Source organism: Suricata suricatta, chromosome 13 (assembly GCF_006229205.1).
Source record: "Suricata suricatta isolate VVHF042 chromosome 13, meerkat_22Aug2017_6uvM2_HiC, whole genome shotgun sequence".
In the NCBI taxonomy this organism is placed as follows: Eukaryota; Metazoa; Chordata; class Mammalia; order Carnivora; family Herpestidae; genus Suricata; species Suricata suricatta.
The window spans coordinates 71,121,725-71,149,248 of record NC_043712.1 but is presented as its reverse complement, the minus strand read 5'-3'; the positions used below and the strand labels follow the sequence as shown (position 1 = coordinate 71,149,248).

The window sequence follows — 27,524 nt, the reverse complement described above, 5'->3', positions numbered from 1 at the left end:
TAGAAGCCAGAAGACAATGTAATTATACCAAAAGATGGCAAGGGGAAATAACCTATGATCCAAGTTCTATATCCAGCTAAACTGTGAAGGAAGAACATGGCCAGATAAAACCATTTTCAGTCAAACATACAGTAAAGGAGGTTACTAACAATAGACTGAGAGAAGGAATTATAAAAATAGACATTTTGGGGGGATACCGATTACAGGTCAAAGAACTGAGTTTGAAGAAAAATGGTTATTAAAATGATAAACTTTAATTAGTCTAACAAACTTTGTATAAAATGATGGTGTGGAATAACTTCAAGGTTATTAATCAATATAGAACTAAAATATTGCAGACCATATATCACTTAAGACCAAAGTGGGTGAAGATAAAAACCTTCATGTTCTTGCATTGTTTAGAACTTAAGTCTATTTACTCACTACCCTATGTGTACATTAAGTTAAATGTGTACATTAAAGTGTCTAAGGTTAAGGGGTACCTGACTGGTTTAGTCAGTAAAATGTGTGACTCTCGATCTCAAGGTCATCAGTTTGAGCCCCGTGTTGGGGTGGAACCTACTTGATTTATCTAAAAAAATAGTATCTAAGGTTAGTTTTAAGAGAATAGATATATCTGGTATAACTTCTAAACCATAGCTGACATTAGAATGAAAACATAAAGCAAAATACAAAAATAAAGAAAATACTGTAAAACAGGTTATAAATAAGGAAAAGCATAAATATTCATGGTTATATAGAAAGCATTAAATGGAAATGATGGAAATAAATCTAAAATACCATTTTCACAGTCAGTGTCTTTTAATTCACTAGTTACAATGCAGATATTCTCAAATTGGAGAAGCATGTATGCGTACATATATAAAATTTTACTATATGCTATTTTTGACATAAACATAAAGTGTAAGAATACAGAAAAGAACACATTCCATGCAAATCATTAAAAAAGATAAAACCTGGTAGAGATAAATTAACATCAGACAAATAGAATAAAAGGCATCACATGTCATTAGGGTAAGAGATACTTATGAAAAGAAGGTGGGTAGAACAATAATACTTTCTAAAAATATTACCAGGGATAAAGAGGAACACCACATAATGTTAAAAAGAAGTCCTCCCCTAAGAATATATAAGAATCATTAACAATAAGACCTTGAACTATATAAAGCAATAGCTGACTCAAAAAAACCAATTCCCAGTCATAGTGGAAAATTTTAACATTCCTGTTATAGAAATCAACCAATAAAGGGAGCAGCCAAAAAAAAAATATATATATATATACATATATATATATATGTATATATATATATATATACACATATATATATATATGTATATATATATACACTACCTGCATACTCCAGGTAGACAGCTTGGATAACATTAGTAGGTTGATTTACTAAGTATATTTAATTGGGTTAAAGATTTGGCTTAAAAGCTTTAAAAGTATTGGAAGAAAATATAAGAGAATTGTGTTTATGAATCTGGGTTCATAAAGGATTTTTAAATGAGTTCCAAAAAGTAGAAATTTTATGAGAAAGATTGGTACATTGACCAAATCAAAATTTAAAATTTCTGGAAAATAAAGGAAAACATAATATGATGAAAATATAAAGGCTAAAAATGTGTTTGCAAAATAAAACATGCAAAGTACCAAAAATAACAAAAGCATATACAGAATACCAGGGATAACTAAGAAACGGACAAGAAAGGAAGAAGTTAAACAAAGACAGGGGGACCTGGGTAGCTCAGTCAGTTGAGCATCTGACTTCGGCTCAGGTCATGATCTCACGATTCGTGAGTTCGAGCCCCTGTTGGGCTCTGTGCTGACAGCTCAGAGCCTGGAGCCTGCTTCAGATTCTGTGTCTCCCTCTCTCTCTCTCCGCACACTCCTCCCCACCCTGCCCCGACTCATGCTGTCTCTCTCTCTCTCTCTCTCTCTCTGAAGAATAAATAAATATTAAAAATAAATGAATAAATAAGACCTATTAAAAAAAAAGAAAGAGATAGGAAAAGAGAATAAAGGGTTTGTATATACAAAATCACAGAAGATCCCCAATTGGACAATAGATATATAAAAGTTATCAAATGCTAGCAACTCTAGAAGTGAAATTAAAACTACACATCACCAATGTACCCCCTTGGCTTGGCACATTCTTATTAAGATGGTAACACCAGTCGTTATCAAGAATGGACAGAAAAAGGGAAGGTCAAATATGGCTGCTTGAAACATAGACGTTCGCTCAGCAAATATAATACAGGTGACCCAATCCTCACTCCATCTCCATAATTCCTTTCCTAGGTGTGCATCTTAGGGCACTAGTTCTCTGAGTAACCACACTTTGGTATGGTTTACCTTACAGGTAAAACTTGAAGCTACTTTTATTATAGTAATAATAAGACTTCATCTGTCACTTTGTCCATGTTGGCTTTTGCACTGATTGTATAAAAGCAGTAAAAGGTAAAACTGCTGATACCCTAACATATATCAAGGCAAAGAATCAAAATATATCATAGTTTGCCATATTCTTCACCACCTGGGGTTTGCAGTTAAAAAATAAGAAGCTAGGGGGGCACCTCGGTATCTCAATGGATTAAGTGTCCAACTCGGTGTCAGCTCAGGTCATGATCTCACAGTTTGTGGGACTGAGCCCCTCATTGGGCTCTGTGCTGGCAGTGAGGACCCTGCTTGGGATTCTCCATCTCCCTCTCTCTCTCTGCCCTTTCCCCCCTTGCACTGTCTCTTTCTCCAAATAAATAAACTTAAAAAAATTTTTAATAAAAATAAAAAGCTAGTTTTACTGAAGAATGTCTTTCATAAATCAGCAAAAAGAATTCAATTTCTTAAATCTTAACTCTTGAGTGCACATCTTTTTAATATTCTGTGTGATAAAATTGCAATTAAACATGAAGTATTTCAGCTGCATACTGAAGAGCAAAGAACAACACTTGTGTGATTGACGTACGAGCTGAAAGGGTTGGTTTTATTTATGGAACACCATTTTGACTTGAAAGAATGAGAAACTACAGTTATTCGGGAGGTTATGGCAGACCCTTTCATGCAAAGAACTAAGTGAGTTTGTTCCTTCAAGGAAAACAATTGATAATATTGGTACCAGTGATAAAATTCCAGTTTGTATGGAAAAATTAGAATTGTGGAAAACCTGTGTTAGCTTCTGTGAGCTTAACAGCTTCCTAATATTTAACACCTTTTTCGATGAGACCAGTGTGATATTAACAGATGTGATTTTAAAATGGTGTATAATGAGATATGTCATCATTTGGAAGATCTGCAAACTCAGTGAACCAGTACTTTCCAAATGACCAATGCATGATGCTATCAAATCATGTCATAGTTAAAGGCCTATATCCAAGAAAAAACAATAGATTTTAATAAACAGAGTATGAAAAATTCAGTGTTATGGTTGCAGATTCCATAATGCAGTGAACCTTCTAGGAATACCACTTATTGAGGTTTGGTATAGTATTAAGGAGAAGTATCTAGAATAATTTTAAAAGCATATTGACATATACTTCCCTTTCCAACAACACATCTGTGTGAGATAGGATTTCTTTCAACCAGAACTATGTATCACTACAGGGTGAATGCAGAAGCAAATACTATGACCTAGCTATTAAAGGATTTGCAAAAATGTAAAACAGTATAGTCTTCTATTTGGGAGGGAAATATAATTGTTTTTTTATAAAATATGTTACTTATATTAAGATATAAATGGACTTGGTGCTCCTGTGGCTCAGTTGGTTAAGTGTCCAACTTTGGATCAGGTCACAATCTCATGGTTCATGGGTTCAAGCCCCACATTGGACTCTGTGCTGACAGTTTAGGGCCCAGAGCCAGCTTCGGATTCTGTGTCTCCTTCTCTCTCTGCCCCTTCCCTACTCATACTCTGTCTCTCTCTCTCTCAAAACTAAATAAATGTTAAATATTTTTTAATTTTAAAAGGATATAAATGGGCTTATTATTTTAAGTAGATTTATAAATTTTTTAAACTTCTGCTTTAAATTCTAATATAGTAGCTATTGATAATTATAATCCTCATAAAAATGCTCATCTGCATTCTCCATAGTGTTTACAAGTGTAAAGGGATCCTGGACCAAAGAGTTTGTAAACTATTGTCTTAAAGAAATGTTGAGACATATCAAACATTGTTTATTATGATACTATTTCAGTGAGAATTTAGGAATAGTTCAAATGGCTTCTAGTAGGAGAATGGGTAAATACGTTGTAGTACATTTACACAGTGAAATATTGCAGGGAAAAATAAATAAATTAGATCCCTATGTGTTAATGCATATTAAATAATGCAGGAAGTTGGCTTATTGCATATCACTTAGTTCATTAAAATTACATAGATTATTTATGAATTATTTATTAAGACTCATACATGTATTTTAAATTTTAAAATCATGATAGTAACTGTCACTGGAGAGGGAGAGAGAAGGGCAATCTGACAGAGATTTCAAAATTCAAATATTCTATGTACATGAAGAAATGGAAAGTATAGCAAGCCTTTTCCTACTTTTCTGTAGGACATATTTAAATATACTCCATTGTATGTCAGGGTTTTTCAGTAGTTTTCACTATTATTAACACAAATGCTTTAAACATCAATCTTTATTGTAGATGTCATTCTTAGAGTAAATTTCTTCTATTGCAAGAATTGTGGGTTTGACTTTATGGTTCTTGATATGTTTTATCCAACACAAAGTTTATACAAATATACAACAAGCAATATACTAAGAGTGCCAGCTTCTAGGCAAACTTGCCAAGTCTGTAGAATATATATTGAAAAATTTTTTCCATTTTTATAAGGAAAAGTGACACAGGATTGTTTTAATTATTCTCTTGATGATCAGTAGTGAAGACTATGATGGGAAAAATACACGTTATAAAAGCAGAATTCCTCTGCTTTAGAAACAAGAAAACGTGGCATCATAATAAGCCTGTCTTTGAAATTTATTCCACACTTGGGCAATGGTAGGTAAAGAGAAATAATAGCCTGTGGTCTTTATTTACAGAGCACTGGGAGACATTGGTTCATGGCTTTTCTGTGGTGCTGGGGAGGAGTGGCTTTGCAATTTTGTGATTATTTACACTGCTCGGTGTCTGCAAGAGGGGCAATAAATATGAGAAATTAAGAAGTTCCCCAATACGTGTATTTGGATTTCCATATCTATACACACCAAAAATCCTCTACTTCCTATGTTTCTATTCCTAAATCTCTTTAGGTTTCTACCTAGTCCCTCCCTTGGAGACATCTTACACCTGAGCCTATAGTAGTTCCCCAGTGTGTGTTCCGTTCAACAGTTATCATTGCTTTGTTGCCTCTGAAGTTCATTGTGGGGATGATTCTTATGCTTGTTGATGTCTCTTAGTCGGTACAGTGTCCTCTGAGAGCAAAACCATGCTGAAGGTCAACAATCCCCTTTAAGTTACCACTGCTCTGCTGCTACACAGGGTGAAATTTATGGGTTTCCCATTATCGTTGTGCTTCTGGTAGTGGCTTCTGGCAGAAACCATTGTAATTCTTCATATTTGCTTCTTTTTAGAATAAGGACTCAACATTAAATAATTTCATATCTTTGTCCATCATTTTAATTTGTATTTTTTCATGCTTTGACCAATTTTTATTGCATTTTACATTCCTTACTTCCTGATTTTAAGAGTTCTTTTATATATATATGCATATATATGTGTGTGTGTGTGTGTATATATATCACAAGAATCTTGAACCAAATTAATTTGTCAAAATTGTGGCATATATTTTATCACATGTTGTGAATTTCCTTTAAGTTCCTTTATGATCTTCATTTTGGATTCAGAAGTTTAAACTTTATTTATAGACCTGGTATATTAGCTTTCTAAATGCGTAGTTTCTTCCATTGCTTTATTTTTTTCCTTGCAAGACCTAGTTGAGATTCATCTCTATCTCCTGTTTTTCTTTCTTTTAATTTTTGTACTTAAGTCATGTGGAATTTATTTAGTGTGTATTGTGAGGTGTGAAGTTCTCTCCAATTTTTTTTGTCAATTGTGATAAATTTCTCAAGAAACAAAGAAGTAAATGGCAAAGGAATATTGACCTTCTCACTTAATTATGATACCATCTCTCTTGTATATTTAATTTTTACATCAAAAAACTTTCATTCTAGGCTTTTTACTTCAGATTGACTGGTCTCTCTGTGGATTCCTAAATAAATAATATACCATTCTGATTAGTGTACTTCAAGATTTCAAGATTTATATGATATCTCCCTTTTTTGGTCATTTCTTTCCCTGAAAAACTTTTACTACTTCTACCTTTTAGTTTTTCCTAATGTATCTCAGAATCTTTCCTATAAAATTTTTAGGATGGGAGTTAATACCAAATTAATCAGGATCCCAGCCCATCTCTTTAATCATTTTCTTAATTATTACATATCAGAGTTATGTCATGTAACTCTCATACTTTGTTATCACTGCTAATGATATAAGATATTTTGACTCATTGTATTTCTCGTGGTATATATAAAAGCTATTAATTGTGTGCATTTATTTTGCATTTAACCCATATCAAAATATTTTGTTGTAATAGTTCTCCCCATCAGTTCTGGCTTTTCTCAGTGAATAATTTTATCATCTACAGATAATGATACAATAAAAGCTATATCATTTTTTGTACCAATGTCAAGAATTTTGAGAATTATTATGAATAATATGCTTACCAAGGGTACTGTTGCTCATTACAGTAGCTTTTTTCTCTCTAGTGTAGTAGTAACAATAAAAAGTTCTACATTTGGGATTCCCTTATCATGGCCATGGCAGACATCACTAAATTATCAGTGCATTTGTATGTCAAGTTTTCTCAATATACATTTGGTACTTGTATTTGGACTGAGTACCTCTATTTTAAATATACAATTCAAGTGTGTCATTCCCATTCTCTCTGTTATGCCATCCCCTTTGATTTTCTTCCTAACAGTCACCTCAGTCTAAAACTCTTATTTACATATGAATTTACTTTGTTTGCTCTCTGTCTCCTAGTTATTTAGGACCAGGGCCTCATTTATCCTTGTACACTTAATACCAAAGACACTACCGGGCACATAAAGGTATTCAATTCATGGTCATTGATAAATGACTCCAGAAAATCAAAAACTCAGCTGTTCCTAGTTCTCTTTCTATCTCTAGTCCTGCTTACAACATTTTTCTTCATTTATCTTATTTTTGTTAGTCCTTCTCCATGGATATTGGGTCTCTGTTGTTAGGGGCATATAGGTTTATAATTGTTATATGATGGATTAACCAGTTTATCATTATATCATGTCCTTTTTCTCTTTAATACTTCTGGACTTAAAGTGTATTTTGTCTAATATTAATAGCCACTCCAGCTCACTGTGGGTTATTGTTTGTATGGAATATTTTTTTTACCATTTTTTCACTTGAAACCTATTTGTGTCTTTGAATCTGAAGTGAATCTCTTAGAGAGCCTATAGTTGGATTATTTTTGTTTAATCCTTCCTGCCAATCTTTACCTTTGGATTGGAAAGTATAGTCCACTTATAATTTAAAGTAATTACTGATAAGAAAAGACTAACTTCTGTCATTTTGCTGTTTGTTTTATGTATGTCTTATATCTCTTTTCTTCCTCAGTTCCTCCAATACTGACTTCTTTTGTCTAAAATGGATGTTTTCTAGTGTGTCTTTTTAATTTCTTTGTTGTTTCTTTTACTACATATTTAGTTGTTTTCTTAATTGTTGCCATGGGGATTGTAATTAACAACTTAATTTATAATACCTAGATTTAGAGTTCAGATGAATACCAAATTAATTTCAATAGTATGCAATATATTTTTCCCCTTTTTACCACCCCCCTCTTCTTAGAGATTTTATGGTCACAAATTACACATTATGTGCCCACCAACATAGGTGTATAATTATTTTATGCATTTTTAAAGTAGGATAGGAAAAAGAAGAGTTATAAACAGAAATAACATTAATACTGCCTTTTATATTACATACATAGTTATCTTTACTGATGTTCATTATTTATTCATGCAGATTAAAGTTATCATCTCCTGCCCTGTCATTTCAATCTAAAGGACTCACTTTAGCATTCTTGTAGGGCAGGTCTGCAAGTGAGAAACTCTCTCATTTTTATATGCTAATACCTTAATTTTATTCATTTTTCATTTCCATTTCATTTTTCATTCTAAATATAGAATTTTTCATTGAAAGCATTTTTTTCTGCCTTTTGAATATATCATCCTACTGCCTTCTGATCAGAGATTTCTGATGCTCCATAGTTTTTGATGAGAAATTAACTGTTATTTTTATTGATGGCCCTTTGTTCATGGTATGTCACTTTTCTCTCTGTTTCACTCCTTTCAAGATTCTCTTTTTGGCTTTGACTTTCGACTCTGATTATGAGATGTCTGAGTATGGATCTCTGAGCTTATAGTATTTAGAGTGTTTTGAGTTTTGGGAGTGTGAGTATTAATAATATTATTCCATCAAATTTAGGAAGTTATCAGCCATTAACTATTCAAATATTCTTTCTGCCTGTTTTCCTCTCTCCTTTCCTTCTGGGCTTCAATTTTTTTTTATCCTGGTATATTAGATAGAGCCCAATAGGGCTTTTAATCTGTTAATTTCTCTTTAGTCTTTATTTTTTTCCCATGCTAGGTAATGTCAGTTGACCTATCTTCAACTAACTGACTCTTCTGTCTACTTAAATTGGCTGCTGATCCTTGCTAATATATTTTTCATTTCAATTACTGTGCTTGCCAACTCCAGAATATTTATGTGATTCCATTTTGTCATTTCTGTCTCTTTCCTTGTATTCTTTATTCATGAGCCATTATTCTGGATGCTTTTCTCTAGTTCTGTAGACATGATTTCCTTTAGCTCTTTGAATACATTTAAAATCTTTGTCCAGTAAGTCCAATGTGTGAACTTTCTCAAGGGCAGCTCCTATTGATTGTTTTTTTTATTTTTTTTCTGTGTATGACTTACATTTTCTTGTTTCTTTCCATGTCTCTTTTTGGTAGTGGTGGTGGTATTTAAAACTAGACATTTTAATATTTTAATGTGGTGGACCTAGAAATCAGATTTTCTGTCTCTTCAGAATTTATTGTTGCTTATTGTAGTTATCTTTCATTATTTGTTTGTTTAGTGACTTCTATAAACCACTTCTGTGAAGTTTTTTTCCTTCTTGTGCATGGCCACAAAAGCATCTGTTTTACTAGCTTAAAGACAGACATTTCTTTAAATGCCTGGAACCAAAATAAACTAACCCTCTGAGTTTTAGGGCATGTCTTCCACACTCAACCTGGTGGTTTGCAACTCTTTAACAGCCTCCCTTCTCCTTGGGCAGAGCCTCAAAGTCAACTAGAAGTGAGAGCTTAGGACCCTCTCTGGTATTTCCTGAATATGTGAATAGCCCTGGCTTGTACATGGTTTTCTAGATTCCTAGAGATATGTTAGGGTTGTTCAGAGCTCACACCCACCCCACCCAAGACATGTCATTCCCCAGCTTTTTCTTCCAAGTTTCTGGGCTAGTCCGTTATATGCCCCAACTGCTATTCACTGCCTCAAGAAACAGCCACTAAAATATTTGCCTGTAGTTTTTACAAATGTTCAGAGGGCAGTGGCTTAATTTGGGCAAGTTCTGAATTAGCCAAGGTAAAGAGAAGTCATTTGAGAAGGTTTTCTAGAGAGTCAGCAAAACAGATCTATTCTAGGCAGGTTTTTGCACATAAGTTCCTTTTTCTCCTTCAGGAGCAGATGTCAGTAATATGGGCTGTAATCTTCAAGACTGTCAGTGAGCTGGCAAGGGGGTGCTGGAACTATGGTGAATAGAAATGGGACAAATCTTGCATTTCTTAATGAGATTCAGCCATATTTCTTAACTAAGCTCTGCTCAGGTTGCTGGGAGATTTTAGCTAGCTTCTGGATTTCCAAAATAGTTGCTATTACAATTTTCGCAGTTTTTTAAATTACTTTTATGAAACAGTAGACTTTTAAAATTCCTTAGATTGCCATTTTCTGATGTTACCTCCTTTGTGTAATTTTTTAAAAATAAAAATATCCCTCAATTTCCTACTGCCTTACATTATTCACTCACGTGTGTTTTTCTAGGAGGAAAAATATTTTAAATGAAAAACATGGTAAGCCATCTAAAAGTTTCTCAAAGTTTGTTGGGCTGATGAATTATTATTCTCCAAGTTGTAATGTAATAATAATAACAAAAAAATAATAATCTATCTACCCTGAAGCAATTATTATGTGCTAGGCATTGCCTGTGTTCCTTATATGCATTATTTTTATTAATTTATACAATATTTCTGTGCTGTAGTTACTTTTATTATCCTTATTTTATACCTGAGAAAATGAGTATTTAAAGAGATTAAATTCAAGGTCATATAAGTAGCAAAGGGCAGAGGATGATGCATATCAATGTCAGTCTAATTTCAGATTATTGCTCTTACCCATGATGCCAGGAGAGGAAGCAATTCAGAATTCCATAATATCTGACTTTGATGTACAGGCAGTTTGTTGTTACCATTATTATTAAAGATCATATACCAGATATTAATATATTGGGTGAAGACTAGGATAGTGACCTGAGTATACCAATCAACAAATATTTACTGAAGACCTCTCAGATGTCAGTATTGTACTAGACATTTCCTAGGATAAAATGTGATTGCTGCCTTCAAGAATCCAATTATCTACCAAGCAAGTGAGAATAACTATGTGAGAAATAATTAAGCTCTAAACTTTTAAGATACTAAGAATAAATTCAATGGGAGTTCAGAGAAAGAAGGTCATTGGTCACAAGCTGTAGGCAAAGAAGAGCTTCATGAAACCATTTAAATCAACTTGAAGAATAAAGAGGATTGAGCGCAACTTAGAAACTTATGGATTCATAGCATAATTTGATGGTTCAATTAAAAAAAACATTTTTCTAATGCAGACTATATTCAAGGCATTGGAACTACAAAAGATAAAGCTCTAGACATCCCCTTAAGGAATTCAAATAGTTTTTTTTTAACATATGATGCAAAATATTACATTGTGGGTATATATAAAGTGCTGCAGAAAAAGTAAGAAGCAATTAAACCTGTCTGTAAGAGTCAAAGAAATATTTAAAAATTTCAGAGACACATGGCTCTTAAGCTGGCCATAAATAGTGAGGCAGTAGCGCTCGATTCTCTTATACTTGTGTTGCTGTGTGGACCCATCCCCTCTGGGCAATGGTAAGGCCACGCCAACAAGCTGCATTCCTACCAGCAGAGCAAGCTTTTTCCTTCCTGTCCATACTGGCTTTTTTTTTTTAACATGGTAAAGCAATATGGTTGGTGAGCACAGGATCTATTGCCCATACTGACTTGATTGGAAGTCAAGGAAGAGTAAAACAGTACTGAAGAAATTTTGGATTTAAATGCTAAAATTTAAAAATATAACCTGTATCCCTTATTTTGTTTGCTGTCTTTCCTCCATCTAGATTTCTATCTTAGCCATCCTTCAGTCCACATTAGAGTATCAAGAACACTGTTAGGCTCCATTTCTTCCAGTTCTTTCTATTTTTATGGCATTGTAAGATAGGGAGGGATTTAGTGTCCTGGACAACCTTATTTGGCACCTGCATAGTCCTTTCTTGATGGCAGCACTTAATTATTTAAGCGGGTTGGTTTCCTTCCAGGTGTGCTGCAAACCATATTGTTAATCTTGTAAATGCCAGTTGGGGTTAAGCTGACTGGACTTTTTTTTTCTTTCTTTCTTTTCACTGTCCTTATGCTTTAGGTTCAGCTTATTTGGCAAGGCTGATTTTTCTTTGCTTATGTCTATTTCTAATGTACTCTTAGACGACTTAAAAAAAAAAACTGTGACTCATCAGCATTTCTCCAGGAACACAGGTTTGCAGAACAGCAATCCATGTAGAAAGGCAAGCAAAGGCACAGGCTTTGAAAAGACCTGTCCTCAGAACATGAGGTTTCCAGCGTGGATAGAGCAGGAGCCTGTTAGGAACTGGAGAACAAGGTGGAAAAGTAGCCAGTAGTTAGGTTAGACATAAAGCCAACTGTTTGGACTTTAGTCCATGGGATAAAGGCAATAGTGATTGATCTGTGGATTGTAAAATGACTCCATTGGCAGAGTAGGGGATGGATTAGAAGGAGGTAAATGGCAACACTGTTAGGGGCATTGATGTTAAGGTCATTAAAGAAGTTGGGTCTCCTGGGTGGCTCAGTCAGTTAAGCGTCCAGCTTTGGCTCAGGTCATGGTCTCATGGTTCGTGAGTTTGAGCCCTGCATTGGGCTCTCTGCTGACAGCTCAGAGCCTGGAGCCTGCTTTGTATTCTGTGACTCCCCCTCTTGTTGCTTGTGCTTTCTCTTCTCTCAAAAATAAGTAAAAAACATAAAAAAAATTTTTTAAAAAGGTCATTAAAGAGTTCACCAGGTATTGATCCATCTGTTGTTGTATTCTAATGTGCTAAGGATTTTTTGTTTAAGTAGTTGAAATTGGACAGAAAAGAAAATGGCACAGGAAGGGAGAGAAATGTTAGTCTAACTTTAAATAATCATTATGTATTCTTTGTGATCATTGACATGACTAACTGAAGTTATGTATTTTTATGAAAGGTAAAAGGTTGCATCTTTCGTATATTTTACTAAAATTAAAATGTCAACATGAAAGGGTACCTGATTGGCTCAGTCAGTAGAGCATGTGACTGTTAATCTCAGGGTCATGAGTTTGAGTCCCACAGATGTAGATATTTCTTTAAAAAATAATAGTTTTAAAGATATCAACATGAAAAATATTTTTATTGTCTTACCAAAAATATAGTATTTTTACCAACATACAATTTAAAGATTGTAGCCTATCTTTTGCTCTAATTTTTTCTACCTTAATATTGTTATCTTTCCCTCTCCCAAATGGAAAAGTCAGGAAATCAATTATCAGATTTTTACAGGAATTGATTTGTATCCTGTGAGTTTTTCCCTTCTTTTTGCATTATCTCCCTAACTACAGCACTTTTTACCTCTCTGACAACTCCCATTTGAAAAACCTGAAAAAGTTTGAAAAATAATAGACTGAATTGTTCCCCACCCTCCCTATTATGCAATCTGGCATTCACATTAACTGTGGTCATATTTACCTACATGCATCCCAGATTTTACTGTTGCTATTTTATAGATCACATTTTCATGTAACACCTTTTATATTCAGAATATGCAATGAATATTTTATCTCTAATTACTCACAAGAACCCTAAGAGGATTGTGAGACAATTATACCTCAGAAAAAAAAAAAACTTAAAAAACACAGACCTGAGATCCAAAGCATTGCTTTTCACTAGAGTGCACAAATTGAGGCTATCCAAAGTGTACCTGTTTCACTCAGAAAAAGACCCTAGAGTGTGCTAGTATCTAATATATGTAGGTGATGTCACAAATCAATAGAGAAAAATGATTATTCAATAAGCAATTATTGAAAAATATGTTATGTATTTAGGGAAAAAAGGATTATCTAAATACAGACCTCAAGGGATGCATAAACAGTAGCAGATAGTTTAGGGAGTAAAAGACAAAAATAAATCTATTAAAAATAAATTATAGTGAAAAGGAATATATAGTTCTTATAGTTCCGAACTGTGGAGGACTTTCCGAGTTTAGAATCAATGAAAGTCATCCCAAAGGAAAGTGTTAACAGAGTTACTTATATGCAACTGATATAGAGCTTCTATTTCCTATCAGAAAACCAGAATAAAAAAACTAACCTCATGCCTAGCTATAACATCATTTGTAATAGGAGAAATATAAAAATAAATGTAAACAGGTAATAATAGACTATGGATTTAAGAAATTATAATCCACCCAACTAATGGAATATTATAGCTGTGACAAGTGATGTTTATAAAGAATTTATAAAGAATTTCGTATATATAAAATACAAAAAACAATACATTTTAAAAACTATAAGTACCAAATGAATACAAATATGTAAAATTATTTCTGATACTTATAATTTTTAGTTTAATAAATACATATATATTTATAAAAACATAAACCTTTAACATGATAGCAACTATTTTAGCTTTTACATTTTTCTTTCCCACATCCCATTTAGGGGAAAAAATCTCTCCTCAAAATCTTTTTGTTGTTGTTTTGGTTTACTTTGCCTATTATTGTGTGTTTTGATTAAATCATTCATTTTTAACTAAAAAATTGAAACTACTTAAACCTTCTGTATCAGGTATTTAAAAACAAGAAGTTAAATGGATGACATGATTTAAAATTCAAGAAATGCAAATTCTTGTCTCCTGGATTCTCGGTTATAACTCTGGGGGAAAATCACTTGGCATTTATTTGCCAGACCTTATTATGTCTTTCTTTTAACTCGGTATTGTTCTGAAGCTTGTCGATTCTGTCTCCTGTAATAATGTGTGATTCTAAACAGGACAGCTACTGACCCAGGAGCCACCACTTCCAGGGAGATCTTAGAACCCAGGGAGCAGAAATCATTAACCCTGTGGATTCCATCAACACTGAAGACCTTTACAGTCCTATAGCACGGGGACTTACATTGCCCAGGGAAGACTTAGATTTCCATATTTGGTCAGCCACTTCAAACAAATGTAGGTGAATTAGAAAAGGATCTGCCAGACAATGATAGAAACACAGCAAGGAAAATCACCTGCAAACATATAGTCCTTCTTACCTTTGAACGTTATTTCTAATTTTTTGCATTACTATAATGTCTTACTCAAATATTTATTGAGCAACTGTGACATGTTCAGCCTTCTGGGATACAAAATTGAATACAGCACAGTCCCAGCCTGCCAGGAGTCCACAGTCATGGGCAGGGGGTGAGGGGAATGCATGACAGTTATAAATACAGTGGACTTAAGTGCTCAAGTGAAGCTATGACCAAACACCATTAGGGGACAGAAGTGGGAACTCTCCTGTTCAAAGTCAAGTCTTTATGATAATTATGTGGCAGTTTGTCAGCTATCATAACTAAACTGCCCGGTTGTTGAACCCAAATGGAAAGTGATATATATAAGCCAGCATATTTGTATCAAGGAGTCAGAAATACATTTTTTCTTTCTTTTTTTATTGCAATAAAAAAAACCCCACATAACATAAAATACACCATCTGTCTTGGTGTGTTCGAGCAGGTGTAACAAAATTTCCATAGAATGGGTGGCTTATAAAGGGCAGAAACTTATTTCTCAGCCATGGAGGCTGGAAGTCTGAGCTTGGTGAAGACCCCTTTGGGTTGCAGAGTCCCAGCTTCCTGCTGTACCCTCACACGGCAGAAGGAGTGAGGGTGCTCTCTAGAATCCTTCTTATAAGGACACTAATCCCATGCATGGGGGGGGGCTCTACCCTCATGACTGGATTCCTCCCAAATGCCCCATCACCTAATACTGGGGGGGTAGTACTTCAACATATGAATTTTGAAAGGACACATTAAGTCTAGAGTACTATCTTAACCATTTTTTAAAAATTTGTTAACGTCCATTTATTTTTTGAAAGACAGAAACAGAGCATGAGTGGGGAAGGAGCAGAGAGAGAGGGACACACAGAATCCGAAGCAGGCTCCAGGCTCTGAGCTGTCAGGACAGAGCCCGACACAGGGCTCAAACTCATGAACCATGAGATCATGACCTAAGCGGACGCTTAACCGACTAAGCCACCCAGGTGTCCCACCATCTGACATTTTTAAGTGTAGAGTTCAGTAGGGTTAAGAGCATTCACATTGTTGTGAAACACACCTCCAGAACTTTTTCATTTGCACATCTCAAACTGTACAACCATTAACCGGCTCCCTTTCTTCTTTCCTACCAGGCCCCGGTAACCACCATGCCACTTTCTGTTCCTATGAATTTGACTACTTTACCCCATGGAAGTGGGATCATACAATGTTTGTCCTTTGTGACTGGCTTATTTCACTTAGCACAATATTCTTAAGATTCACCCATGTTGTAGCATGTGACAGGATCTTCTTGCTTTTTCAATACTGAATAATATTCTCCTGCATGTATGTATCACATTGTTTATTCTGTCAATGGCTATTTGGATTGCTTCCACCTCTTGGCTATTGTGAGTAGTTCTGATATGCACATGGATATATAAAAGGGTTAGAAATATTTTTAAGAAGGAGAGAGGCCAGGCATAGCAAGGAAAAACTCAGAAAAAAGGAGGAAAAGAAGGGGGAAAAGCATGTGGGGTGTGTGTGTGTGTGTGTGTGTGTGTGTAAGTGGGTAGGTAGGCAAGTGATGTAAAATGTCCAAGCAACTGCCTTAAGAAATTCTCTGATTCATAGTTGGGATGAATAAAATTATCCATATTTTGCCAGTTAAGATCTCATGTTTATTAAAGCTTTCTACAACATGCATAGACAATGTCAGATACATAATGAAAATTCAAAGTGACTGGCAATTGGTGGCCAGATGGGTGATTTTCGTGACAGCTTGGATGTTGGGGCCTGCATTAACACCTGAAGACACGGACACCACAACTAAAACTGGTCCCAGGATTAGAGATCTGGGTTCTAGTCCCATTTCCACCACTCTGTCCTCCTCAGTCATTGGTTTATTGGTCTGTAAGGAGGACAGAGGACGGTTTGAACTAAGTGTTCTCTAAGCTCTATTCTAACTCTCGGTTTCCATTTTTGTGCATCAGTAGGTTTGGGGGAAAAAAACACTATGAGAAGGCAAATAATGACCCAGCCACAAATTTGAATAATTCCCTTGGGAATCTAAGCCCTGAAGGATTAGAGTAACTGCAGAATTTAACAAAATCCTTAGATGAGCAATAATCCAAAACAGGACTAATATGTATTTTCTAATGATCACAATGCATGAATTTGGGGGCAAGGTGGGGATTGATCTTCACCTCCAAGTATTTATGAAAACAATTACATCACCTCCTGTAAAAATGACTTTGGTCTTACTTGAAAAAATTAATTTCCCCAATTCCTAGTTTTTCAGTACCAGATCACCTTTGGGATAAACTGAAAAGACTATTCTGCTGTGAAAATATCATGTCCTTACTTTTGTTTTTCCTTAAGGGCTGTGGGCATAACATAATGTTAAGTCTGCCAAGGTCATGGGCCTCCTGACATGAGACAATTATATTAATTACTTGTCTTGAAAGTATATCTAGGACTTTATGCCACATTCTAGAAACACAGTTAAGTACTTTTTCCTTATCTGAAAACCAAGTTGAATGCATAGACGTATGCAGAGATTTACAGTCCCTTGAATCTCCAGGGTGTTTGAAAATGTCTGAATTCTCTTTAAAGAGCATATTAACATGTATCCAAAAAGTTAGACTGTAATACTATTTAACTGCTCCATTTTTCCATTATGGGTCTGTCAGCAGGAATATGTTGCCCTATAGTACATGACAAGTGAAAACGCTGGTAACATTGTTTTTCATAGACAGAAAAAATACCAAAGAAGCAATTTCTTAGCTAAAATGTCACCTGTTAGATGTATAGGGCTCACTGTATTTTGTTGCCCTGGTAACGGATGGTGTAAAATGACTCCTTTGCACTGCTCCATCAGAGTGATTGCATCCTGTTTTTTCCATCATTTTACAAGAGGCTGTTTTCATTCTCCCTTCCTGACCATATTAAGTGTAAAGAGATTGAATTACTGTGCGGTACCCTCTCCATCCGATGTGGATTTAAGAGTTGATATTGATGTACTAAGAACTGTATGCTTCTTCAAGAAAAAAAAAAGCTACAAATTATAATGAATCTGACTTTTATGTATCGACCATTCAAGAGTTGAAGTCGGGTTTCTGCACCCAAGGGATAGACATGGCCTGATCAGCATTTTTCACTCGAACGAATCCAATTGATAAAGCAATATAACCAGTGTCACTTTGCTTGATCTCCAGGTTTAACAATAGTCATGCTAAAAGTAGATACATTACTCTATAAATTTTACCCATAAAAAAAATGTGCTAGCCATAGCTTTCTACAGCTGCACCTCCTTCCAACTTTTCACTGAGCAGGGCAAAAAGGAGGCCCGTTGCAAAATTGTGCTGAGACCGTGCAAGTGTGGGTAATGTGTAGTCAGGTATGTATTCGTGACAACCAGGGGCCAGATACCACTTTACTTCCTCACCCAAAACCACCGAATCAGAAAGCACTTCCTGTGAAACCCGCTTCTCGCTCTCTCTTAAATGGAAAATTACTCTCCAAAGTGACACACTGCTTTATAATTATCCAACTGTTTCCGTCTGTCACTATGAACAACTTAATGCCTAAAAAACCATTTGGCTGAAAAATTTCTTTTGTTCCGGCTTTGAAATAAGGGAGTGATTTTTCTTGAAGCAAGGGTTTTTGGTAATGTACTTCGGGTAATTTAAGTTTTGGCCATTGCTACATAATACGTGTCATTCTACTGTGTGTTTTTGTTTGGTTTTGTCCTACTTAGAATTACATACACAAAGCAAATGAGAGAGTGTGAGGGAAAAAAGGAAGCTAGGAGGGGACATTTTCAAAGAATGGGCAATCCCCCTGCACTGCTCTGGGAGAGGAGTGGGAACCGTGGGATTATCTATTTTATTTACTTAACATGTCATAGGAAATGGCCCCCTAGTTAACCGCATTCCTTGAACAATAATACCCTTTCAGAATTTTGTATGAAAGACTGTTTTTGAAGTCCTGCTGCTCGATCACAGTTTGGAGAGGCAAGAGATTCTGTCTGCACAGCCAATTTGGATAACTGTGTATTTACACTTTTAAAGTAACTTCGGCCGTGATGATGAATGATCACTTCCCTTCGTACGGGAAACATTGCAAACATTTAAATAGCTAACTAATGACCTCTTTATTGTTTAATTATTCTTAATATGTGTACAACAGGAAACTACAGTATTGATTTGCTCTCTGGCAAATTGGCTATCAAAGGTTCTTTGTTTTAAATCAGTCCATCTGTTTCTCTGTCTCTGTCTCTCTCTCTCTTTCTCTTCTGCTGTCCTCTATTTCCTCAGCCTCTTGACCCAATTTCCTAAAGTGCCTATATCTTAGAAATTCACTAATGTGAGTGCTCTGGTCCCCAAAAGTTTCTCGAAAGAAACCCAGCTCAGCTTGCAAACATTCATTTGCACTGACTTCTATCACTAAAATGGCATGTCCTCTGTCCCTGTGAATTTCTGCCATGTGGTTAATACCCTAACAGCCTGGGTTCTCTAAGTGTGGCCTCTGGATCAGCAATGTCAGCGTCACTTGGGAACTAGTTAGAAACGCAAACGCTCAGGCCCACCCTAGAGCCATGGGACCAACAGACTCTGGAGAGGAAGGCTGTGCTTTAACAGGTGCTCCAGGTCGATTCTGATGCTCACCATGTGGGGACCACTGTTCGGAGCCTCAGTGGTTCACAATTGGCCCATGCTGGTGATCAAATCTATATCACATCTACAAATGCGGGTGACACCAACTAATTTCAAGTGACACAGCTATGACAAGTGGCTTTGGTGATCTCTATGACCCACTGTCCCACCCCTCAGAGTTTATTTGTCCTTATCATAAGAATCTTACAGAGTGTAGAGGGAACATTTTAAAGTATCTTCACACAAAACCAACTAAGCCTTAGTATAGGAGGAATTGAGGGGAAAATACTATCAGAGTCAGTTCGGAGACTGGAGGTCTGCTCTTGGCTTGCCGCTAACTCTTTCTGTTCTTCTGTAGCTCATGCAGCCGGTGTCCTCATTTGCAAATGGGAATAAAACCATCTAAGTCATGGAGTCATCAGAAGAGATCAGATGATAAGTTCACGATATGCTTTTTAAACTATAAAGAGCTACACAAATACAAGTAGATACTATTAATAATATAATCACTTTTTATCTTTAACGATAGCTTTAGAGTAATTTCAGAGGATTTAGATAATGAGGTAGTGCTAACACCAAATGTCTGATTCTGCTCTGTTTGCTCCTGGAGAATTGCTGGAGAAATCAGGAATTTTTTGGTGAAGAGATTTCTCTCTCTCTCTCTCTCTCTCTCTCTCTCTCTCTCTCTCTCCTTTCTTTCTCTGTTTGGGCTCTGAACTCACTGAATAAATAGTGTGGCACATAATACCACCTGCTTGGAAGATGGTGTGAAAGAGCAGCTCTCATTTTGTGCTCAATCACAGAACCAGTCCCTCACCTATATTTTAAGAAAGATAAGCGAGCTGCCAGGCATAAGTGCCTTGTAAATATATTTCCTTTGCAGGATTACGGGACATGGAGAAACTGACAACTGTAGATAGTCCTTCCTGAAAAGTGTCATATCTTCCTGGGCTGGGGGTAATCGAGTGAGAAGTTTTGGGGCGATTAGGATGCCAAGATCAAAGAATTATACATGTGTGGAGGGCAACCCAAAACCCCCCTCCCCACCCCTCTCCACACACACATCAAGGACTGAAAGATTCAGAGGAGCACTGTCCAATAGAAAATAATGTAAGCCACATCTTTGATTTAAATTTTCTTCATAGCCACATTGAAAAGTACCAAAATATAGGCAAAATTAATTTTAAGGCTATATTTTAGTGAACACAATATATCTGAAATATTAATCATTTTAACATTGATCCATTTGAACATTAGTAAAATAGTGTAGATTCTCTTCACCATGCTGAGTCAGAAATCTGGTGTGTATTTTATACTGAAGAGCACATCTCCATTTGGACCAGCCCCTCTTCAAGTGCTCAGTAGCCACATGTGGTGAGTGTGGTTACTGCACTGGACAGCACAGGTTTAGAGAATCCTAATTTTAGAATGGAGATTGGTAAAACAGAAACAGTCTTACAGAAGGGTTGAAACCCCTTTGGTGTGTGTTTGAGCAGGCACTCACACACACACACACACACACACACACACACACACACACACACACACACACACTGTCTGGTGCTCACACACTGACACACACACACACTCACTGTGGAGCATAATCACAGGGCTGAACTTCTCTTCTCCCTCCTGTTCCCTGTGCTGTTGCTGTTGCTTTGCATGTCCCTGTGAAGCGTGGTGTCCTCTGTCCTGCGCTGGTCCCCAAAGCCATGACACAGCCTTGGATTACTGAATGCGCTGCGCTCACTCTAAGTCATGCTCCTGTCCTCTGCAAAAGCAAAAGACTGAACATTGTCGTCTTTTTACAGGCCCAGGGCTGTTTTTATTTACCCTTTCCTTGATCTTGTGAAGGCAAAAGAAAAAGGGAGAGAAAAAGGAAGGAGAAAAAAATAGCGGGACCATCTTCCCACATCAACCCTGACCTTGGAGGCCCTGACTACTGCTTACAGAGGGAAACCACCTTCAGCCTTGCTAAATCTAAATAATGTTCATGTTTTGAAAAAACGAAATTTTCTAGGGAAGCATGGTAAAATTAAAAGGCAATTAAAAGCAAGTCCCCAAAAACCAATCAAAATGTTATAAGCCTTTAAAAATCAGCATGTGTTGGGGCACCTGGCTGGCTGGCTCAGTCGGTAGAGCACGTGACCCTTGATCCTGGGGTCTTGAGTTCAAGCCCCATGTTGGGTGTGGGACCTACTTAAAAACCATTAGTGTATGTTAATTTTACCAGAAAATGTGTAAAAATACCTATGCCTCCTACATGATGCTTTAAAAAAAAAAGTCTAGCTTTCTGTAAATTGAATCTGTTCGAGGACAGAAAATAACCACGTTGGGTAAATTCTATGTCATCCTTGCCTCCCAATGCCTCTTCACCCCACTCTGTGTCTACAGAACAGCTTTCTAAATACCCCTGACAGATTGACCCCATCTGGTCACATCCTGCCACCCTCGCCTGCACATGTACATGTGGCACTCCAGTCAGGACAGGGCTGGGTAATTCAGCCTTGCAGATTTGGTACAACTGGAGAAGATTTTATGGCGCACCTGTGATTGCCAATATGCCTCCTTCATTCCTTTCAGTATGACTGGGAAGGCTTGGAGAGCCATTACATCTTAATTGGGTAATTTCTTTTGCAGATTTCCAAAGGCAGGGTTGCTCTGTCAAAGGCACCTCAGAGCAGGCTCTCTGGGGCCAGCTGGTGTTAAGATGATGACAAATCTAAAAGGACCCAGGACCCCTTTCATGGATGGAATCTTTTAGGATCTTAAAACAGTTCTACTTGTTTTAAAATAGAGATGTGGGGTCCATTATGTTGGCCCATTTGAAAAGAAAAATATTTGGCTCAAAAGATCTCCTTAAATTCCATTTTCTCTTTTATTTCCCCATCCTGTTTTATGCACTCTTTTAGAGATTTCAACGAACTTCAAAACTGTGTATTTATGTACCAAGTAAATGTGTACTAGTTCATTTGTAGTTTGCAAAAGGTGTTTTTGGATTTTAGGTTTAAGTGCAAACACACACACCCACACACACACACATACCTTAAAGCTTAAAAAAAAGGGGGTCAGTTCTTTGAGTCCATAAATTGCACCAATTAATTGTACAATACGCTGCTGCCATTTTGCTGAGGACCACTGAGATAAAATGAAGCAAAGCAGATTTCATTTGGAATAAAAGCCTCAGTGTAAAAATGTAAAGGAAGTAATCTTTGCCCAAAGTATTATGAACCAAACCAAAACAGAAGAAAGGAAATAAAGGAAGTATTGCAAGGAGGAGAGGGAGGTAGACGGAGCTAGGAAATAGCAGTGAGTGCCGTTCCCACCACTACAGAATCTGTGCAGCAAATTGCTGTGCTTTAAGAAGTAGCAATCAGCACCGATTGAAATATCCCTGAATGCAGTCATAATGACATTCCTCTTCTCCCTCTTGTGTCTGGCATGATAGGCCATCATCAGAAATGTGCACCATCATGCAGAGTACACTTTCTAAGGACAGGAAGACCCCTGCATATGATCCCAAGACCAAGAGCCTTCTAGGTGTGTGAGGCACGGACCCCATGTCACACAGGGTCCGGTGCTCAGAAGGGCTCCGCACTTGATTAAATGCTCTGATGCTGCCATCTTGAAATTGAAACTCTTACTTTTTAACAGGGGGCTATGCATTTTTATTTGACCCTGAACCCCATGAATTATGTAGCCAGTCCTTGATGGACAATAGATCACTTATCTAGTTAGAGAATATCCAATTAAAAAAATGTATTTCATTTATAGGTTCCCCGATGAGGTTATCAGTAGAAGAGAAAAAGAAAACCACAAATAGGCCATTGTCACATGTGGTGAGGATATCCATGCCTCTGTCCATCCCGGTTACCAAAAGAGCTGGGAGATGTTCACAAAGCAGTCAGTGGCCCTAGACCCTAGCTTTGTATCAAAGTTCCACCAAAGCTGTTCCTGACTCCTCTATTGATTGGGTTGAGTTACATAGCACCCCATGTCATGTCACATCAAACATGACTTGATGAGACAAGACATAACACGACCTGGTAAAAACAGAGGGAGAACTGGAGGAAAGCATCTTTTTGTTTAAAATGCCAAGGAGGATGTGAGACAAATCTAGGAGAGCAGAGGTGGTCATAATAAAATAATGCTGCTAAATTATAAATGATAGTCTCTACTTCCCTGGCCCTTTCATCCATTCTGTCAAGGCACCACACACTGGTTAGGCCATCTTGTAATTTCTTCTCAGGTTCTGACTGCAATGTGTTTGGGTGTGAATGTGTTATGGGTGAGTCTTTCTTATTCAGTAGTGATATAGGTCCATCCCTGTTAGCCATTTAAAGGAAATAATATACAAAAGCTTCAAAAAGGATGCTAAGAAAATTGTTGTCAAAGGCTAGAATATGAGAAGGCCACCAGAAAAGGTTTCTTTTTGATTAGAGGGGGAAAGCTCTTTTTAGAAATGGTTGTTGCTGGTGACTTGGAGCAAAGAGCAGAGGACTTAGGGGGAGGGAAGTTAATGTGTTAGGATTGTGTCATCTCAGATTTAAAGGGTACTACTTGCCACCAGGATTTGTCACTGTCCAGTGTGATTATATAAAGAAAAAAGGTCATTAAGGGTGTCCAGTTCTTCGAAGAAAATCTACCTAGGGCTTCCAGGCAGTCCATTGCCAGGATGTGCAAACTCAGGATTCAGGTTCCTCTCAATCAGGCTTAAAAAGTAAGTGATATGTAACCCCATTACAATTTCTTGAAAAGAGATTTAAGAAAACTATGAATCTCAGAGAGCTCAGAGATGGTCCATCATCCCAAATTCCTAGTTGGGTTAGAATGGCTTTGTCCAATAGGCCAGGCACATGATCCCAGGGGAAAATGGTACTGAGGTTGGCATGGAGCAGAGGGCCTAGAGCTGTGGGTTCAGGGTGTTCTGAGACCACACACCCTCCTGCCACACGAGGAGGAAGATGGAGTTCACTCAACACCTGCCCTTCCCTAGACCTGAGGCCTCTCTGATAACTAAACTCACACTCACGTCTCAGCTTGACCTTTTCTCAACCAGTATAACTTTGGGTGAGTGATTTGACTCTTCTGTGACTCAGTTTCATTATATATAAAATAGGGATGATTATAGACTTATTTAAAGGGTTGTTGTCAGGATTCAATAGAAGCAAATATGTGTCTAGTATTTAGAATGCCTGGGGCATACTAAACAATGAATGAAAGTGTTTAACAAATCTTAGTTATTCCTTTACTAGACCAAAGTGTTGGATATTAAAGATTGATACTTCCAGTCACAAAATCAAATGAGTGATCTCATGGTCAACAGTCTTATATATTTTTAATTTTTTAATGTTTACTTACTATTTTGAGAGACAGAGAGAGCATGAGCAGGGAAGGGGCAGAGAGAGAGAGAGACACTGAATACAAAGCAGGCTTCAGGCTCTAAGCTCTTAGCACAGAGCCTGACATGGGGCTCAAACTCACAGACCATGAGATCATGACCTGACCCAATGTTGAACACTTAACTGACTGAGCCACCCAGGTGCCCCTCAACAGTCTTATTTTTATATGACATTTGGAGAATCTCCTTTCTGTCCTTTCTTTAGATATTATACTATTTAGGTTTCCTGATCTTTCTAGAAGCTGGGTATCTTATCGAGACGTGGAGATTAGCAGGTCTAATATTTTTCTGGTAAGCCAAGGTGACAAAATACAAAATGGTCCAATGGACAGTATATTGATGAGAAATCTTGGATCGGTAACTGTGTTAATAGCCTACTTTTGTCATATTCAGGGTCATTGCACCTATACTGAAGAGGTAGATGATCACTGTTTTCAAGTTCACACAGATCATATGCATTATTTACAAGCTCCTTTTTTCTTTTGGTTTTACCACACAAAACCAGATTCTCCAGTTCCATGAAGTTAAAGAAACTAAGAAACTAACTCATGTTTTTTCCAAAGTAAAAAAAAAATTATGAAGAAGAAATGGAGTTTTAAACTCATGTGAGCCTTTGGTAGCTCACCTCCTTTATATGCCCAATAATACCTCTGGAGCATACAAGAAAAGAGACGAGTGGAGAGTAAATACCTTTTACAGTGGAGCTATGAGAACATTAAATGTTCTATTTGTAGCCTGTTATGTGGAAAACACACAACACACACACACACACACACACACACACACACACACACACACACACAAACCCACCTTGATCTCCTGAAAGTGGCCTTTGCATCTGGTATGCTATCTCACCAGTGGCTCTCCAGTGAAACGTAAGACTGCCTTAACATTTTTTGGAATGAATTTAAAAATTAAACTCTTTTCATTTGCCTTGTCACATAAAATTAAACGTAGAGGTAACTTGGCAGAACTAGATGTCCACGTGACATTGGTATCACCGTTCTGCTTGTCCACCATAGGCCTTTGGGTGAGTCATTTCGCTGCCCCAGGACTCCCTTTCTCCATCTAAAGATTAGAAAACACTCCTGGAGTTACTGTGAAGATAGAAAACACACACACACACACACACACACACACACACACACACACACACAACATATAATGCAAATACACGCCCAGCCGTGGTCGGCACTCAGTAAGCACTAAGCTCTTATTGCTACCATGGCCACTACCATGGCTACCCTTATTACCATCATTGTATCATCATTGTCTTTAGTATCCTTTGTTATTATGTCATCATTGTATGCCTGTTCTGGTCTCTCTACATGTTAGCTAATACAGTCAGTATTTTGAAGGGCTGGTAGTCTAAAATTGGATCGATACAATAAGTATATGCAATATATTAGTGGTGTCATTCCTTATCTGAAGTGTTTCCATTAGGAAGAGGGAGGAAGGAAGCAGTGAGCCTGCCTGGCATATGTGTTCACTTAAGCTAAGTGCTAATGCACTGACATTGGCAGCAGGAGTGGTGGACCTGCCAACCTTGTGGGGTTTCTAAAAGGAAGAGTTGGCATAAGAGGAATTCAGATAGAGACAGGGATGCAAATAACCTTCCAGCAAGCATTGTGGCTACTCCTAGGCACTTGGTTTATTTATAGTTCAAATCTGGTCTGAAAGGCAATAAGAAAATGACTTAATGGTACCTCCTCAGCCTGAAGCAGGGCTTGCTTTTTCACCTGGAGAGAACTTTGGACAAAATCCCAGTCACCCTAATAGCAAAGCCATGCCAAGGGAGTGGCCTGAAGGATCAGGTCCTCACCAGGAAGCCCCTGCCCTGAATGGCAGCTTGTGTGCTTTTGTTAGCTTTCTCTTGTTTCTTTTTTTCTTTTCTTTTTCTTTTTTTTTTTTCCTTTCTCACTGAGATGTCACGCTGCCTGTGGCCCTTGGGGGAAACCCTTGTTTTGTGAGCCATCTTGTGCCTGAGCTACTTGGACAGGATCCAGGGAAGTGGTGCTAAGTGCAGTAACTAAAAGGTTGGGCTAGAACCCACGAGAAAAGACTCAAAAGAGGGTTAATTAGGCAGCCAGGAAAAGCTGAGGGTAGTTGAATAAAGGTCTTCAAGTACAGCCCGTGGGATCACACAGAGAATAAAAAGCAGTTATGTGCCGTCTCTAAGGAGAACAGAATAAGAGGGACTAAACTTCAGGCAAAGAAGCCCAAAGCCATTTTGTTGGGTTCACAGCCCACTGTGCATTCCCTTCCCAACATGCTTGCTGCTAAGTTGTCTGTTTACACAGAAGTCAGGGAGAAAAAATAGCAAAGGACTTCTCCTCACTTGGTCTCTGAGAGATGGTCCATGACAAGGGTCAAGGAAGAGCTGGCTCATGGAAATCTACAAAGCTCTCTTCTTCCCCCTCCCCCAAAAGGGATTCCATTTTTATCACCTTCACAGCAACCTTTGCCTTTATCACACCCAGAGTAGAAAGAGCCATGCTTAAATCTGCAAGGATTAATGGGATAATGTAAAATGAGGCCATGTAATCATTAAATAATAGGGCTAAGCTGCTTTAATGCCAACTATATTGGTATTAATGCACCTGCTTTACTAATTTCTATCTGTGTTTGTAGAAGCCAGAGTTGTTCAGTGGCTAGAACATGTGGAGTCAACTTGTGGCATGATCTTTCTGCTGACCACAGCAGTCTCGCAGTCTACAGGAAAAGTGAGTTTATCCTATTGTGGCAACAGTGGATTGGCTCACACCCT

At 37.2% G+C, this 27,524-nt stretch overlaps 1 long non-coding RNA gene across 2 annotated transcripts; it reads right to left on the bottom strand.

Annotated features, from left to right (window-relative positions):
* Window positions 1–19,523: 19,523 nt before the first annotated feature.
* Window positions 19,524–25,867, bottom strand: LOC115276499. Of its 2 annotated transcripts, none has more exons than XR_003901971.1 (3): window positions 25,568–25,867; window positions 20,949–21,127; window positions 19,524–19,758 (listed from the first exon to the last, which is right to left on the bottom strand). It is a non-coding gene; the product is annotated as an uncharacterized LOC115276499 (long non-coding RNA). The 2 variants fall into 2 exon arrangements; XR_003901970.1 differs by lacking the exon at window positions 19,524–19,758 and adding an exon at window positions 20,534–20,773.
* Between the last annotated feature and the right edge of the window lie 1,657 nt (window positions 25,868–27,524).